This window comes from Herpailurus yagouaroundi, unplaced genomic scaffold (genome assembly GCF_014898765.1).
Source record: "Herpailurus yagouaroundi ecotype Mexico unplaced genomic scaffold, PumYag 140, whole genome shotgun sequence".
Classification (NCBI taxonomy): domain Eukaryota; kingdom Metazoa; phylum Chordata; class Mammalia; order Carnivora; family Felidae; genus Herpailurus; species Herpailurus yagouaroundi.
In genome coordinates this window covers 28306986-28320735 of record NW_024412395.1, presented here as the reverse complement: position 1 = coordinate 28320735, position 13750 = coordinate 28306986, and the positions used below count along the sequence as shown (strand labels likewise).

The window sequence follows — 13750 nt, the reverse complement described above, 5'->3', positions numbered from 1 at the left end:
TGGCCCACACCAGGCATTCAACAAATATTTGTTGACCAAATAGATGAACTTTGGCTTGAGTCATCTAGGATGAGCTGGTTCTTTCGGCATACGTAAGAATGAGCAGACACTCGATGCACAAATACATGTGTCCTATCGAGCAGTGAACATTGCCAGGTAAGGAATTCTTTCAGCTTTCACAGCTGTTTTGTTGGTGGTGATTTCACCATGTTTTCCAGACATTTGGAAATTGAATTGTTCAGTATGATATAATAGAATATTTTGTATCTGAGTATACAGAAGTTCAACCTTCCCTTTAACCTTGAGAATTTCTCATCCAGTTAATTTGATAACTGAATTTGGGGACCCTAAAGCTTGCATTTTTAACAAGTTCCCAGCTTGTCCTACTGCTGTTGGTTGAAAACCATTGCACCAATCCAATCCCTAAATGACAATGGCGAAGGTAGGCTGAGAGTGTGGGTAAAGAAACATATCAGTATGGTTGCTCAAGCAGCGCCCACACCCTCCTTTCAACTGAGGCATTTTTCTGTTTTCCCATGTGGCCTCTTTAAGTAAAGGCCAGCGGAAGGAAGAGAAAAAGATGGCAAGATCTCAGTGAAGTAAAATCAGCATCAATAAATGAGAACAGATCTTATGTGAAATTTGTGGGTTCAATAACAAGTTTTTACTTGTTTTGAAGTTCTCCAGGGCCAAGAGAGAGGTTCTATTATCTCCATCGCGAGCTTCTTCCACATCTAAAAACATTATTCAGAACATTCCTGCTACAAACTTAAGCCCATTTCCATTGCTAATGAGGCATTCTATATTATACTACTAAGGAGCTGATGTTGGAAAATAAATGTGTCTATGAAGTAACTGCATTAAAAAAATAAAATTGAAATAAAAATAATTAAATGCAGCCAGCTGCTTTAAGCAACCTTTTCATCACATGGTAAGAAAAGTATTCAAAAGCAATCCAAAATCTGTTCTCCTCTGTTACTTCTTGCCTTATTGCCTCACCACAATGAGCCGTATCAGTAACGGAAACGACTGTCTCCACACATTTCCTTACCCTATGGCCAGTTCTGTGTCCTTTCAATGAAACCATCTTCATTTATTCCTTTGCTCTTATCTGGTTTGGCCATAGTCATATTAAAGGATAAAAAAAAGCAAACAAGTGTACTCAGTCACTAAGAGGTAAATTTCTCTTCTCCTTAGTCTTGCTAAAGACAATGTTGGAAAGGGAATGAAGTGGGCCATGTACAGCTTCTCAGGATGAGAAGAGTTGTACTGTTCCCAAAGAATTAAATACATCATCTTTCTCAACCTGCGAAATCACTTTTACGTGACCCAAACTTCTCACACATATACTTGTTTGTTCTTGATAAGATAAGGTGAAATGGCACAAAGTGAACACATATATACATTATATACATTAAACACATATATACAATAAAAACATTTATGTTTGTGAAAAGAAAGCTTGGCTGCACTTGTCTAGACAACCGGACAAACTTGTGTTGCTTATACTAAAAGATTAACCTATTAGAATACAGAGAATTAGGAAGGAGGAAGACTCATGATTTCTTTTGGTGGTTAATGCCCTGATTTGGTTGGTTTGCTTTTTTGTTTTAATCCTTTAATGTTTATTTATTTTTGATAGAGACAGAGCATGAGTGGGGGGAAGGGCAGAGAGAGAGAGAGAGAGAGAGAGAGAGAGAGACAGATTCTGAAGCAGGCTCCAGGCTCTGAGCTGTCTGCACAGAGCCTGACAGGGCTCGAACTCAGGAAACACAAGATCATGACCTGAACTGAAGTTGGATGCTTAACTGACTGAGCCACCCAGGTGTCCCTATTGGTTGGCTTTTAGTTTAACTTCTCTTTTATCTAGATGATACGAGCAGGTGAGTAGTTGTCCTTATACTTAGCGAGGTGTGCAAACCTAAAATACTAAAAAGCAAAACAGTGCCCTAAACCCCAAATACCAATCTTCTTACACAGTATATAAGGATATGTCCAGTTGTACTGAATATATTCCCTGAGACTTTTAGCATGTAAAGAAGCCCATGCTGGACAAAGTCACAGAGAAAGGGTTTTAGTAAAATGCATACATACATACGTGTTTATAGTTAAAACAAAACAAAACAAAATCCACCAAATGATTTCCCCTCTTATATCATTATACCTTATAGATAATTGCCATATTTTGAGCATTTTTCTAAAGTTACCAGAAAATTGAACTTTTCCTACGCGTTAATATTATTATTCTGTATATACCTGATTATATGTGCTAGATATATTCTTAGAAGTTATGTGGTAAAAATAAGAATTTTGGAAGTAGATATCTAATTTAACTATCCTGTGCCAATGTTTTACAAACTGTCCTTAAATAAAACAAAGCAACCCCAATTTATACAGCAGACACACACTCACAAACACACATAGCTAACACAAAATGTTATACAATAATTTATGCTAAATGAGATGCATTCTGACATTTTCTATCCTATCCTGTTTTGTTCTTTAAAAAGTGTTGGTCATGCCCCACTAAATTGATTTCAGTATACACTGAATTTCACAAAAATCTCTCCCTTGAAAAACTGCTGTTTTTAAAAATTCTATAATGATGATTAAATCACCCTTACCTATGCTGATTAGCTACCTTCTGATTTGCCTCTGTAGCAATTTCAGGTTTTGACATAATGAGCCTTCAATCTACACTCACTTGTATTTGACTAGTACCTATCTGAAGGTAACTACAAAATCTATGTTGTGCATATGAAGACAGTGCAGTGTTTGATAACGTTATGGTTGCTTAAGATGCAATTTTTAATGAATGCTTTGCTGTTGCTATCTCAATCTGGTGAACTGAGTACACAGCCTACTGTCTCAAGCCTAGTACTTTTGTGTTTCATTTCCCTTGGGCTGATCTATACTTGACTTTCTATACATTAGATCACTCCGAAGAAAAGTCTAAAAAAGCATCTCTAGCAATCTTTAATTCATATGATTAAAAATTCAAAAGAAGCCCTTGTACCAGCTGTTAGACTATGTTCGTAAACTGTAATTCAGAGTTCAGGCCCCAGCAAATTGAAGGTTAGGTTAACAGGATTATTCAGTGGAACTGCATTAAACTGTAGCAACTAGAACAGTAGGTGGACTGTTTTATACTCGCTCATTTGCAGGAGATAAACTAAGGATGAGCAAAGTTATCGCATTGGAAATCTTGCTATCCATTTTTTTTACCTCTTTTCTGCAGTATGATTTAAAAGGGAAAGCAAATGAAACTAACCACAGAGTTTATTTGCTATATATGCCGACCAGTAGAAAATCCACATCGATTGTTACAGTGAATCTCTTTTGAAAATTACCAACAGAGTTTTCCTCTTTAGACTTTAGCTTTCTCCAATAAAGTCTGAAGTTTCAGAAGAAGATATTTTTGCTGCTCCATACTGAAGTGTGTTAACGTGCAAATTTGGGAAATACCAAAAATTAAAATACCAAAAGTTATAGTTTAGTTATAATAGTGATGCCCTTCTACTTCTGTAATGTAGTAGTAAAAAATTTTCTTGATAGTATCAATCCCCTACTTGCAAAAAATAAGAAAACCTAAGTTATAGATACAATACTTGAGAATTTACCAATTGGTCCTGGCTCAGGCACTTTCTAGTAGCATGTTCTTAAGGGAGCCATTTAAACTCTTTGGGCCTCACTTTTCTCACTTAGAAAATGAGAGAAATGGACAATATGACTTTCTTCTGTGGACAAAAGGTCCTTTCTTTTGAATTTTTTTTTTCTTCTAAGTTTATGCAGAAAGTGATCGTGGGGCTGGATGTCCTTGTTGTTGGCTGATAAGTGATCAGGAACAAAATAAATGAAGAAACACAAAATCTATTTTGTCTTAAAGGAACTTGAAATATTTTCCTCCTCAAGACTGACTAACTGCATCGGAAAAGGAAAATAAGACTTCTCCAGGCAAGAGTGAAGAAAATGACACAGATTAGTAATCTCAGTTTAGGAGATGTAAGACAAAATCAGTGAAGAGAAATTTAAACCAATCCTCTGTCTCACTACATAGTAAACATAAGAAAAGAATGAAAGAAAAGAATGAATGAAGTTTTTAAAAACACAAACATCAGCTTCAACAGAATGAGAAGGGCATCACCAAAAAACCCCCAATATTTTGCTTACAACAGGAGACAAAGTGCAAGGAAAAAGAATGCTCTTGTGAAAACTCTGAGCAAAGTTTTGAATGAACTTCAAAAATGTATCAAAACTAAAAATATTTCAAAGATCACTTTTAGTCAGTAAATACCATGAGACGCTACTTTAAATGGGTTTTTGAAAAAAAAAATGGTATAGCCGTACACTGTGGTTGTGACAGTTCATACATCTTTTCGAATGGGGGCACCTGGGTGGCTCAGTCGGTTAAGCATCTGACTTCGGCTCAGGTCATGATCTCACGGTTTGTGAGTTCGAGCCCCGGGTCGGGCTCTGTGCTGACAGAGCATCTGAACAGAATACACAATGGCAGCAGACCTCAGGGAGTTCTGTGACTCCCCACTAGCAGTGGGGAGAGGTTTATGGTAAATAAAAGTATTAAATTATATACTGAGTTATATATAAGGCAGTAAGAGGTATGGAAAAATGGGTAGAGCAGACTCACTCTGAAAAAGATATGGACATATGTGAAGGGGTGCAGGTTACAACATTAAATAGGGCGTCAGTACCGACCTCAGAGAGAAGGGTGAATTAAAAAAAAAAATGTAAAGAAGGTAAGGACATCATCCTGGAGAACGACTGGGGGTGCAATGTTTGTTGACAGAGGAAATGGGTAAAACAAAGGCCCAAGATGAGAATGTGAAGCCATATCTGTTGCACAAGGAACCCAGTATGACTGGGATGACATAATCAAGAGGGAAATAAAGAATGGAGGTCAAAAGTAACAGAGGTGATATCATGGAGGGCCTTCTGGAACATGTAGGGACTTGGGTTTTGAATCGGGGTAACATAAGGGCTAGGGGGCTTGCAGGGTCCTGAAGAGGAGTAATATGCTATACTTCACTCAAACTTGATTAAACTTGTTGCTGTTTGTTCTCAGCAGGAAGCCTTGAGACTTGTTAAGAGAGACTATTGTCGTAATCTAGGAGGGATACCAACGTGATATGAGACAACAGATCTGATGATGAAGTAGATGTGCGGTTTGAGAGAGTGAGAGTAACGAAAGAGGACACCATGGCTTGGAGCCTGAATGATTAGTAGGATGGAATTTGCATTAACTAAGCTGTGAAAGACTGTGGGGGAAACAAGCCAACTTCAGGAGGAAACATGAAAAACTGGGTTGGTGCATGTTAAAACTGTGAGATACCCATTAGATATCCTGGTGGCTATGTGAAAATGCACAAAGTTTATGGAAGAGGGTTTATCTGGAAACCTACTTAAACTTGGAGTAAACCAAGTGAACCAATAGTATAAAAGCCATGAAGAGGGGGGCGCCTGGGTGGATCAGTCGGTTAAATGCACGACTTCAGCTCAGGTCATGATCTCACAGTTTGTGAGTTCAAGCCCCACATTGGGCTTTTTTGCTGACAGCTCAGAGCCTTGAGCTTGCTTCAGATTCTGTGTCTTCCTCTCTCTGCCCCTCCTCCACTCGCTCTCTCTTTCTGTCTCTCAAAAATAAATGATAAAAACTAAAAAAAAAACTTTTAAAAAGCCATAAAGAATAGATAATATCACCTAAAGGAATGAGGGTGGATAGAGAAAGGAGTCCAAGGACCAAAGCGTGGAACCCTCTAACATTTAGAGACAACTACACGAGCTCCACGTCTCAGGCATTTGGTACTCACACATTCCACGTCCATTTAGAACATGATGCTTTGACTTCTATTCGCCCCTTTGATCTGACCCCTCAAATCACCTATCGGAAACCCTTCTGTCCTCCAAGAACCACCTATGTGCTTCACCCCTTCAAAAGACATTTCTCTAATTGTGCTCATCCTCTGTCTCCTATCTTACCCTGTATTACAGTGTATCCACCTGCATCCTTTAGCAGATTAGGCCTCCCATGGCAGCAACCCCTACCATTCCCATCACCATCGCTGTGAAATGACATCAGTGAATGTTTGACATGTACCAGGCATGCTCTTAAACTCACTTGAAACACAATATCCTTAAATTCCTTAACTCATCTACTCTTATTTTACAGAAGAAAAAATTGAGACTCTGCAGCTAAGGTCAATTGCTTAAGGACTCCTAGCTAGAAAGCAGCAGAGCTGAATTTCAGTATCGGGTCTCAACTATTCTAAAGACCTTGATCACTACCTGGGCCACCTTCATGTTATTCATTTTATACTTTACCAGACATGGTAAATATTTTGTAAAAGTTGCTGGGTAAATAGATGAATGAGGTTTTGAATTAATAGCTCTGCTTTCCTTTTGGCAGCTATAATAAAATCTTAACTAACAAATTAATTTTGTACATCCTTCAATTAATTAGCATCTTTAATTTTCTTGTTATAGTCTACTTTTAATAAAATGTGGCAAATTACAACACATGTTACTTTAGTTCTTCAATCAGAATAAATTGCTGAAACATTTCTTTGAGGTCGGTGCAAAATCATCTTTGTTCCCTATACCTTGGACACCTCGGGTGTATGCTTTCTTGAGAAATTATGATTAGGACCACAGGATCACATGATCTGGAACTTTCAGAGAAAGATATGTATCATATTCCCCAGGCAATTCACCTGGAAACTCTTTTTAAAATAATATTTTGAGAGTAATTTTTAGCAGCATGATTCAAAGTATAAATTTTTATTAAATCTTTAGCTAATTAGAGACCCAAATCATAGACTGTCTTCTTTGCCAAATGTAACAAGATGCTATCAGCATCCCGTCTTCATTCTGCAGATTTCACAGTGTGACTGGGATGAATCCGCCTTGCCGCCATTTGCATCTGTGGGCGCGAGGGCTTTATTCCTGGATCTAGAAAGGCTGTTCTATGCACTCAGGGCAGTCCAGAAATAATAGGAGCTAACATGTCACCACAACTGCCTCCACTCCCCTCCTCAGCCACGCCTCTATCCAGTAGCTCTTACATTCAATGACTCTAAGGAGGTGGTATATAAATACCCCATCTCTCATCTCTAGAACAGGATTATTCTGAGGTGTGTGTTTTCCACTTGATTCTAGAGGATGCTCTGCAGGATGAAGCGCCAGCCACACACTGCGATAGCTGGCTGATAAAGCACTCCTTGGTGCATGACTTCACTTCCCTCGATGTCTTTCCTGCCACCTTAAATTAGCGTTTCCTGCACCTCCCAAATAAACTACTTGCCCTCACATCCTTATCTTAGGGTCTGCTTCTGGGGAAAACCAAACTAAGACACCAGAATTCTGGTTATCTGCGCTTTTACTGTAGTGATAGAGCCTCCTGGTAGAAGGAAAGCGACAGCATGCTTTTTACCTCCCTCGGTTCTTTTGTGTTCAGCCAAAAATGTGCCATATTTAACTGCTCTTGTACATGATTGTAATAGAGAAATTGGGGAGGTTAGTCAATATTTCATGTAAGTCCCATATTTTGAGATATTGATGCAACACGTGACTGTTTTATGGGTCGAATATGCTAGCCATTGATCTATATGAACAAGCCGTTTGAGTACATGGGGCCAAATCTCAAAGAAATAGCACAGTGTCCACACTTAGGAAGAACAAGACAATACATGAGACCATTTCAGACTCTAGGCATGGCAAAGGTTATGACACTATAGATATCCAAACCTGTAAAGCCATGCGTTTACAGCCATTTTCTAAATGATAAACTCTTAGACAAACATAGGATAGTGTTAATCAATGTTGACAGACATACACATACTGTCAGATGGAATAACCCAAAATCTATTTCTTTCCAAAGCTAAAAGAAAAACTGTTTTCCTCATCATACACTAATTTCTGGATCACCAAATTTTATCAGGGTTACTCTTATGTGTGAAACTATATCCACATTTAATTTACCTCAAAGCTGATTTATAGGGGTGCTTGGGTGCCTCAGTCAGTTAAGCGTCTGACTCTTGATTTCAGCTCAGGTTATGATCTCATGGTTGTGAGATCAAGCCCTGCATCAGGTTCTGTGCTGAGATTATCTCTCTCCTTCTACCCCTACTCCTTCCCCAGCTTATACATACGTTCTCTCTCTCAAAAAAAAAAAAAAAAAAAAAAAAAGCCACAAAACAAAACAAAGAACTTCCACTCTGATTTATAAAAAGACTATTTTCTGCTTTATTTTCAACTGAATATTTATACTTTACTTAAATAGTCATTAAAAATACCTGGTGAAACCTTTAGTGTGAGGTTATACCAGTCTTTGATGTTATAGGTCTTAAAGTAATTTTCTTCTGAGGGGTCCTTCCTAAAACTGACGTTAAAGTTTTGGTTTTTGTTTTTTCCAACAGCAGAGAATGTGGAATGTGTCTTTCACATGTATGCTAGAAGCATCCTTTGGTTTTAAATAAATTATCAGAGAAAACTCGTAGTTCTAAAATTTAGCACTTTCTGAAAAACCAAATCCTTTTCTGTATGATGTAATTTAGTTTCAAAATTTATTTTAAGGGCTAGAAATTCTCGACTGCTAATTGGTACACTGGACATAAGTTTTTAGATACAGAGTAAACAATTTACTTTAGTGTCAAGGAACCATCAGTGACCATTTTATTAGAATTCTAAAAATGAATAATAAGCCCAGCCCGAGCTTGTTATAATTGCTAAAATAAAATCGCAGCTCACACTATGGTGATTTAGCTAAGCTCCTCTTTGATTCCATCAAACTGCACGGGGCAACAGCTGGCCTTTTTTCCGACACCCTTGGTATGTTGACTGCAGCCGCGTAACTGTGTAACTTTGTCTCAGGGCTGGACTGTTGCTAGGGCTTGGACCACACCTTCCTCCTGCTTTACCTAAAGCCCATTGGTCATGATTTCATAATCAGGCAGTTTGCAGGGTGTCAGCATAGGGGCATTGGCAAAAATATACTCTGTGTTTCTACAGGTGTTACATTTTTTGCTCCCCTAGTGACTAGTAATCATTCAATTGGACTAAAATGATATATTTTAAAAAAACAATGTCCTGGCATTGCTGAGAACATGCATAGAAGGCCATGAAGGTCTACAATGCAAGATTGCACAATAACCCATTAAAATAAACATTTGCAAGCACAGATAGCTGGACTGAAATCCTGCTCTGATACAAATAACATCTGGACAACTTTTGTTTGCATCTTCCAGCATAAAACACCCTGGAGAAAAAATAGAAGGCAAGCTAAAAGACAAAGGACCACTAAAGGTTTTATTATGCTATGGGTGTGGTACCATAAATTTGAGGGGTTTCGGGCCAGAGTTGCCAAACCTGAATTTAAACAGCATGTTGTTTTTAAAAGTTGTAACACTGGTGAGGAACAATTCAGTTTTCTTACATAATTAATCCAGTGTGAAATAGAGTGACTGGAAAACATCCAGTGGTTTAAAAATAACTCAATTATTTATAAGTTCCACAGTGCTATAAGATTCCACACCAAGGAGAGTAAAGGCAGCTTGGTACCAAGTGCGTCTTTCTTATTCAACAAGCACTTTAGGAGGTTGTTATAGGCAATCTAACTGTAAAAGACTATGCCGAGGGGCAAAGAAACAGAAGTCTCCTTGGATTATGGATCGGGGTGACGGGCAGGAAGAAGTTTCTTCCTCTGACATTTATATATTGCTAATACATGTTAGGATGAATTACTAATACCAAAAGTACTGAAGCATGTGAATGAAGTGGGGGTGGAGGGGTGCAGAGAACGGAGGAAGAGAGGAGGTCTGGAAAAGAAAGAAAAATGAGCATCTTTTTTATACGATCTGCATCATAGGCTATGAATCAGACACGTCAGTGAATGGAGTTTCATTTCTAATGTTGCTCTTTGATGTGAAGCAAAATAATTACAAGCTGAAAGATACTACCAAGTATGATATTCAATATAAAGATAAAGAAATTAGCCATAAATAAATCCTTATATAAAATATCACTCTGAGGGCGGGCCAGCAGCTAGCAGCTATATATTTGTGTCAGCTACAGCTGGCTGCTAAACAAAGGGAATGAAAGTTTGCTTTAGTAACATTAAAATCTTGCCAAATATTTCACAGTTGTCTCATGCTTTATTTATTTATTTATTCATTAATTCATTCATTCATTCATTCATTCATTCATTCATTTATTTAGGTGCTCTTCTATGTAAAGGGGGCATGCCAGAGATGGCAATAGTCTCAAAGCACCAGGCCCAGAGTTGGAAAGATTAAACTCTAAAATGTGCCTTTAAAATATCAGGTGAACTTTTCTGGATAGATTTGGTTTACTTTAATTTCATTTCTTTAAGCTAGAGTACGGAGATCAGGGGAAAAAAAATGAAAGCAGATCTTTATATAGTCAGCCACTTTGTAAGCTTTTCACTATGATTCTAGTATGTTTCAGACATACGGTATGTATTGGTACTTTTAGCCTTAGAAACAAACAAAATATAAAACATAATTCTTTCATCTGTCTACCAGGCTGAACAAGCAAAATTTTGTTATACTCGTGATAAGGAAAGTAGGTGTCATTTACTTCAATAAAGCGTCAAGAAATGATTTTTTTTTAAATCATCTGTTGTTTATTTATGGATACTACCCGAGAGATAAATTTCAGTAATCCTACTGTCAGAGGATTAGTTTTTTTCTTGAGAAGCTGTAAGTGATAGTAGAAATACGGAAGGAAAGTAGTAAAGGGATTACAAAGTCCAGGTGGTTGCAGTTATCATATCTAACTGCTGGTAAGTGAAGTTTTACTTGTAATCATTGCACTAATAATTGGGAGATTACTACTAGAACAACTTGACAAAGTTTATGATTAAAGGTCAAGCCAGTAAATAGGCTCATGACTACCCCGCTCCCTGACATCAAGTTTCCATTGCTTTGATACTATTTCTTTTTTCCCTGTCTGTAGTATGGAGTCAGTGGCTAGCTGAACATCAGTAATCTCTGCTTCTGTAGTATTTTGCTTCCCTCCCTCTAGCCAATCTGTAAAGACACAGTACATCAAGGCTTCTAGGCTGGCACTGACAACCCAATGCAATAAGATCCTTCCGAAATGAATTAGAACAATGGCTATTGATCAGCTCAGGGCATTGTTTGCATGTGAAAAGAGAATACTGGACACTGTCAGCTCTGAGTGGTATCTCCACCTGTGAAAGACACTATTCTTGTGCCCATTCATTTAAATGTATTATTTACTCATTTCCTTAAGGCCTACATTGTGGCAGTTATGTTAGAATCCAGAATAGAGATACAATGTGTTGTTCCTGGAGGTGACAATCAATGATATGTGTTCAATCTTAATGTATAGGCATATGAATAGGGGGAGATTTGGCTCTTCCTAAGAGAGTTGAGAATGGCTTCAAGGAGGATAAGACATTTGATGTGGATCATGAGGGAGGAACAGTTGGTGAGGAAGAGGGAAAAAAAATGCCTGGGTAGAAAAGAAATCGTAAGAAGGAAGAGGCATAAAGATGCACAATGTTGGGGCCCCTGGGTGGCTCAGTTAGTTGAGCGTCTGACTCTTGATTTCAGCTCAGATCATGATCCCAGAGTTGTGGGATTGAGCCCTGCTCCATGCTCAGCACAGAACCAGTACAGATTCTCTCTCTCTCTCTCTCTCTCTCTCTCTCTCTCTCTGTCCCTCTCCCCCATTCACACACTCTCTCTGAAATAAAACACACACACACACACACACACACACACACACACACTCTGCACTATGTGAGAAAAGGTCACTGTTGGGTGCAACTAAAGAATGAGGTGTGAAGAGGGATGTGGCATGAGATGAACATGGCCAGGTAAGTTGGACCAAGACTGTGGAAAGGGTCACGCTAGGCCAAGGAGTTTATTCTTAGGGCAATATACAGCAATTAAAGACTTACGTAGAATGTGACATAACTGGCTATAAATAGGTAAATAAGCCTTGCTCATTAGACTTAAAGAGAATAGGCCATTTTGGTTTTTAGTAGGATTTGCAACATGCGGTTACAGAGTGAGTTATTAGGTCCATCTTGACACGTGATGAAAAGACGGGCCTCATGGAGGCCCCTTATACAGTGATATACATTATATTGATATATAAACAGGGTATCTCTCTCCTGTTTATGATTTACCAACATAGCTTTCCTTCCCTATGAAAGAAAAGGGGAATTGAATGCCTTTTTCCTCCCATACACAGACACACAGACACACAGACACACAGACACACACACACACACACACACACACACACACACACACACAGATGAAAAAAAAAACAAACAAAAAACATTGAATTAACTAAAGTTTCAACCTGTGGAGATAAGAGCTGTATCCACATGTAGAAACTAAAATGGAGAATTAGGTACTGATCCAGGTAACCAACACCCCCTTTACTCATCATCACCTCCAAAATTCTGTTGCTTAATTTATCTCTACAGTTTGTAGAAAATAATGCTTCTCCAACAGATCCTTCCTTTGCTTTTTATTTTGTACTCTATAGCAACAGACTTAATTAGCTTATATGAACAAACCTTCTAGCACCTTACAGGAGAAATACTGGTTAAAAAAAAATGTTGGAAAGAACAAAGATTATTCCAAGATGAAATATTAGCATTATGACCCACACAGACCACCTGGAATTCTTTAAGCCATAATACTCAGTAACAATTCCTCTCATGCAATGTAGCTTGTACTTCCTAATTTCTCAAGAGATATTTACTTGGACACTAGCTCTTTGTTTTCAACAGTTTTCCTGCCTTTGCAAATTAATCCCCACCTGTAGTCAAATGCTTCCACTTATGAAATCACAACAGTTGTTTAAGTCATGGGATTAAGAATAATGGAAAACATTATGTAATTTTGGAATGTGGGAAGAGGAAAAAATATTTTAAATGAAGGGGAGAATTTTCTTATTTAGCTGTATCTTTAAAGATGAAATAATAGAGAAAAGTAAGTGGATGTTCCTGAAACAAAGAGAATAAAGCTGGGGCTATGTTGCTTTTAAAGAAAAAAGCAAATGACATACTGACCAGTACAGAACTTCAGTGGTCTTTATACTCATGTAAACCACTAACTCATTCTATAGATGGTACACCACAGTATTCCTAAGTGTCAGGCTAAAATGCCTGAGAAAATTACTGGATTTTGTTCTGCTAAGCTATTATGGGATGTTTGGAATCATGTCAACTCACCCAGTGACAAAAAGAGCAGAGTCACATGAAAAACTGTGACTGAATTCAAATTAGAATTACTTTAGCCAAATGAAATTATTCTGAACCCTAAATAATTTTTATTACAAATTATAGACTTTATCTACAGTCAAACAGTCAACTTAATAATTTTCAGTTCTCCCAGGTCTTCAGGTTGGAAAATCTAGATGGACCATCAACTGTTCTTTTCCATGTCCTGTTTGCATTACAAATGAGAAAGCCATGAAAAATGACTCAGTGGTGAACCTAAGACTTCCACCTCTTACCAAGAAGAAGTAACAGGACCAGCTTTACTGTGATTGAAACAAACACAAAATAGACAAATATATGAAACAATGATTTTTTTTTTTAGGACACTGAACATCAGATAATGGACGTTGATTCCAGGGAAAAACTGAGGTGAGCCCTACAATTGTCCTAGCTTAAGGCTTTGAAAGGGTTTCCAAGACATGGTCCAGGAAAGGAGAAAATAGGCTATATCAG

At 37.9% G+C, this 13750-nt stretch overlaps 1 pseudogene; it reads left to right on the top strand.

The window, feature by feature from the left end:
- Window positions 1–433: 433 nt before the first annotated feature.
- Window positions 434–13750, top strand: part of LOC121030319 (60S ribosomal protein L28-like) — a 43457-nt pseudogene continuing 30140 nt past the window's right edge.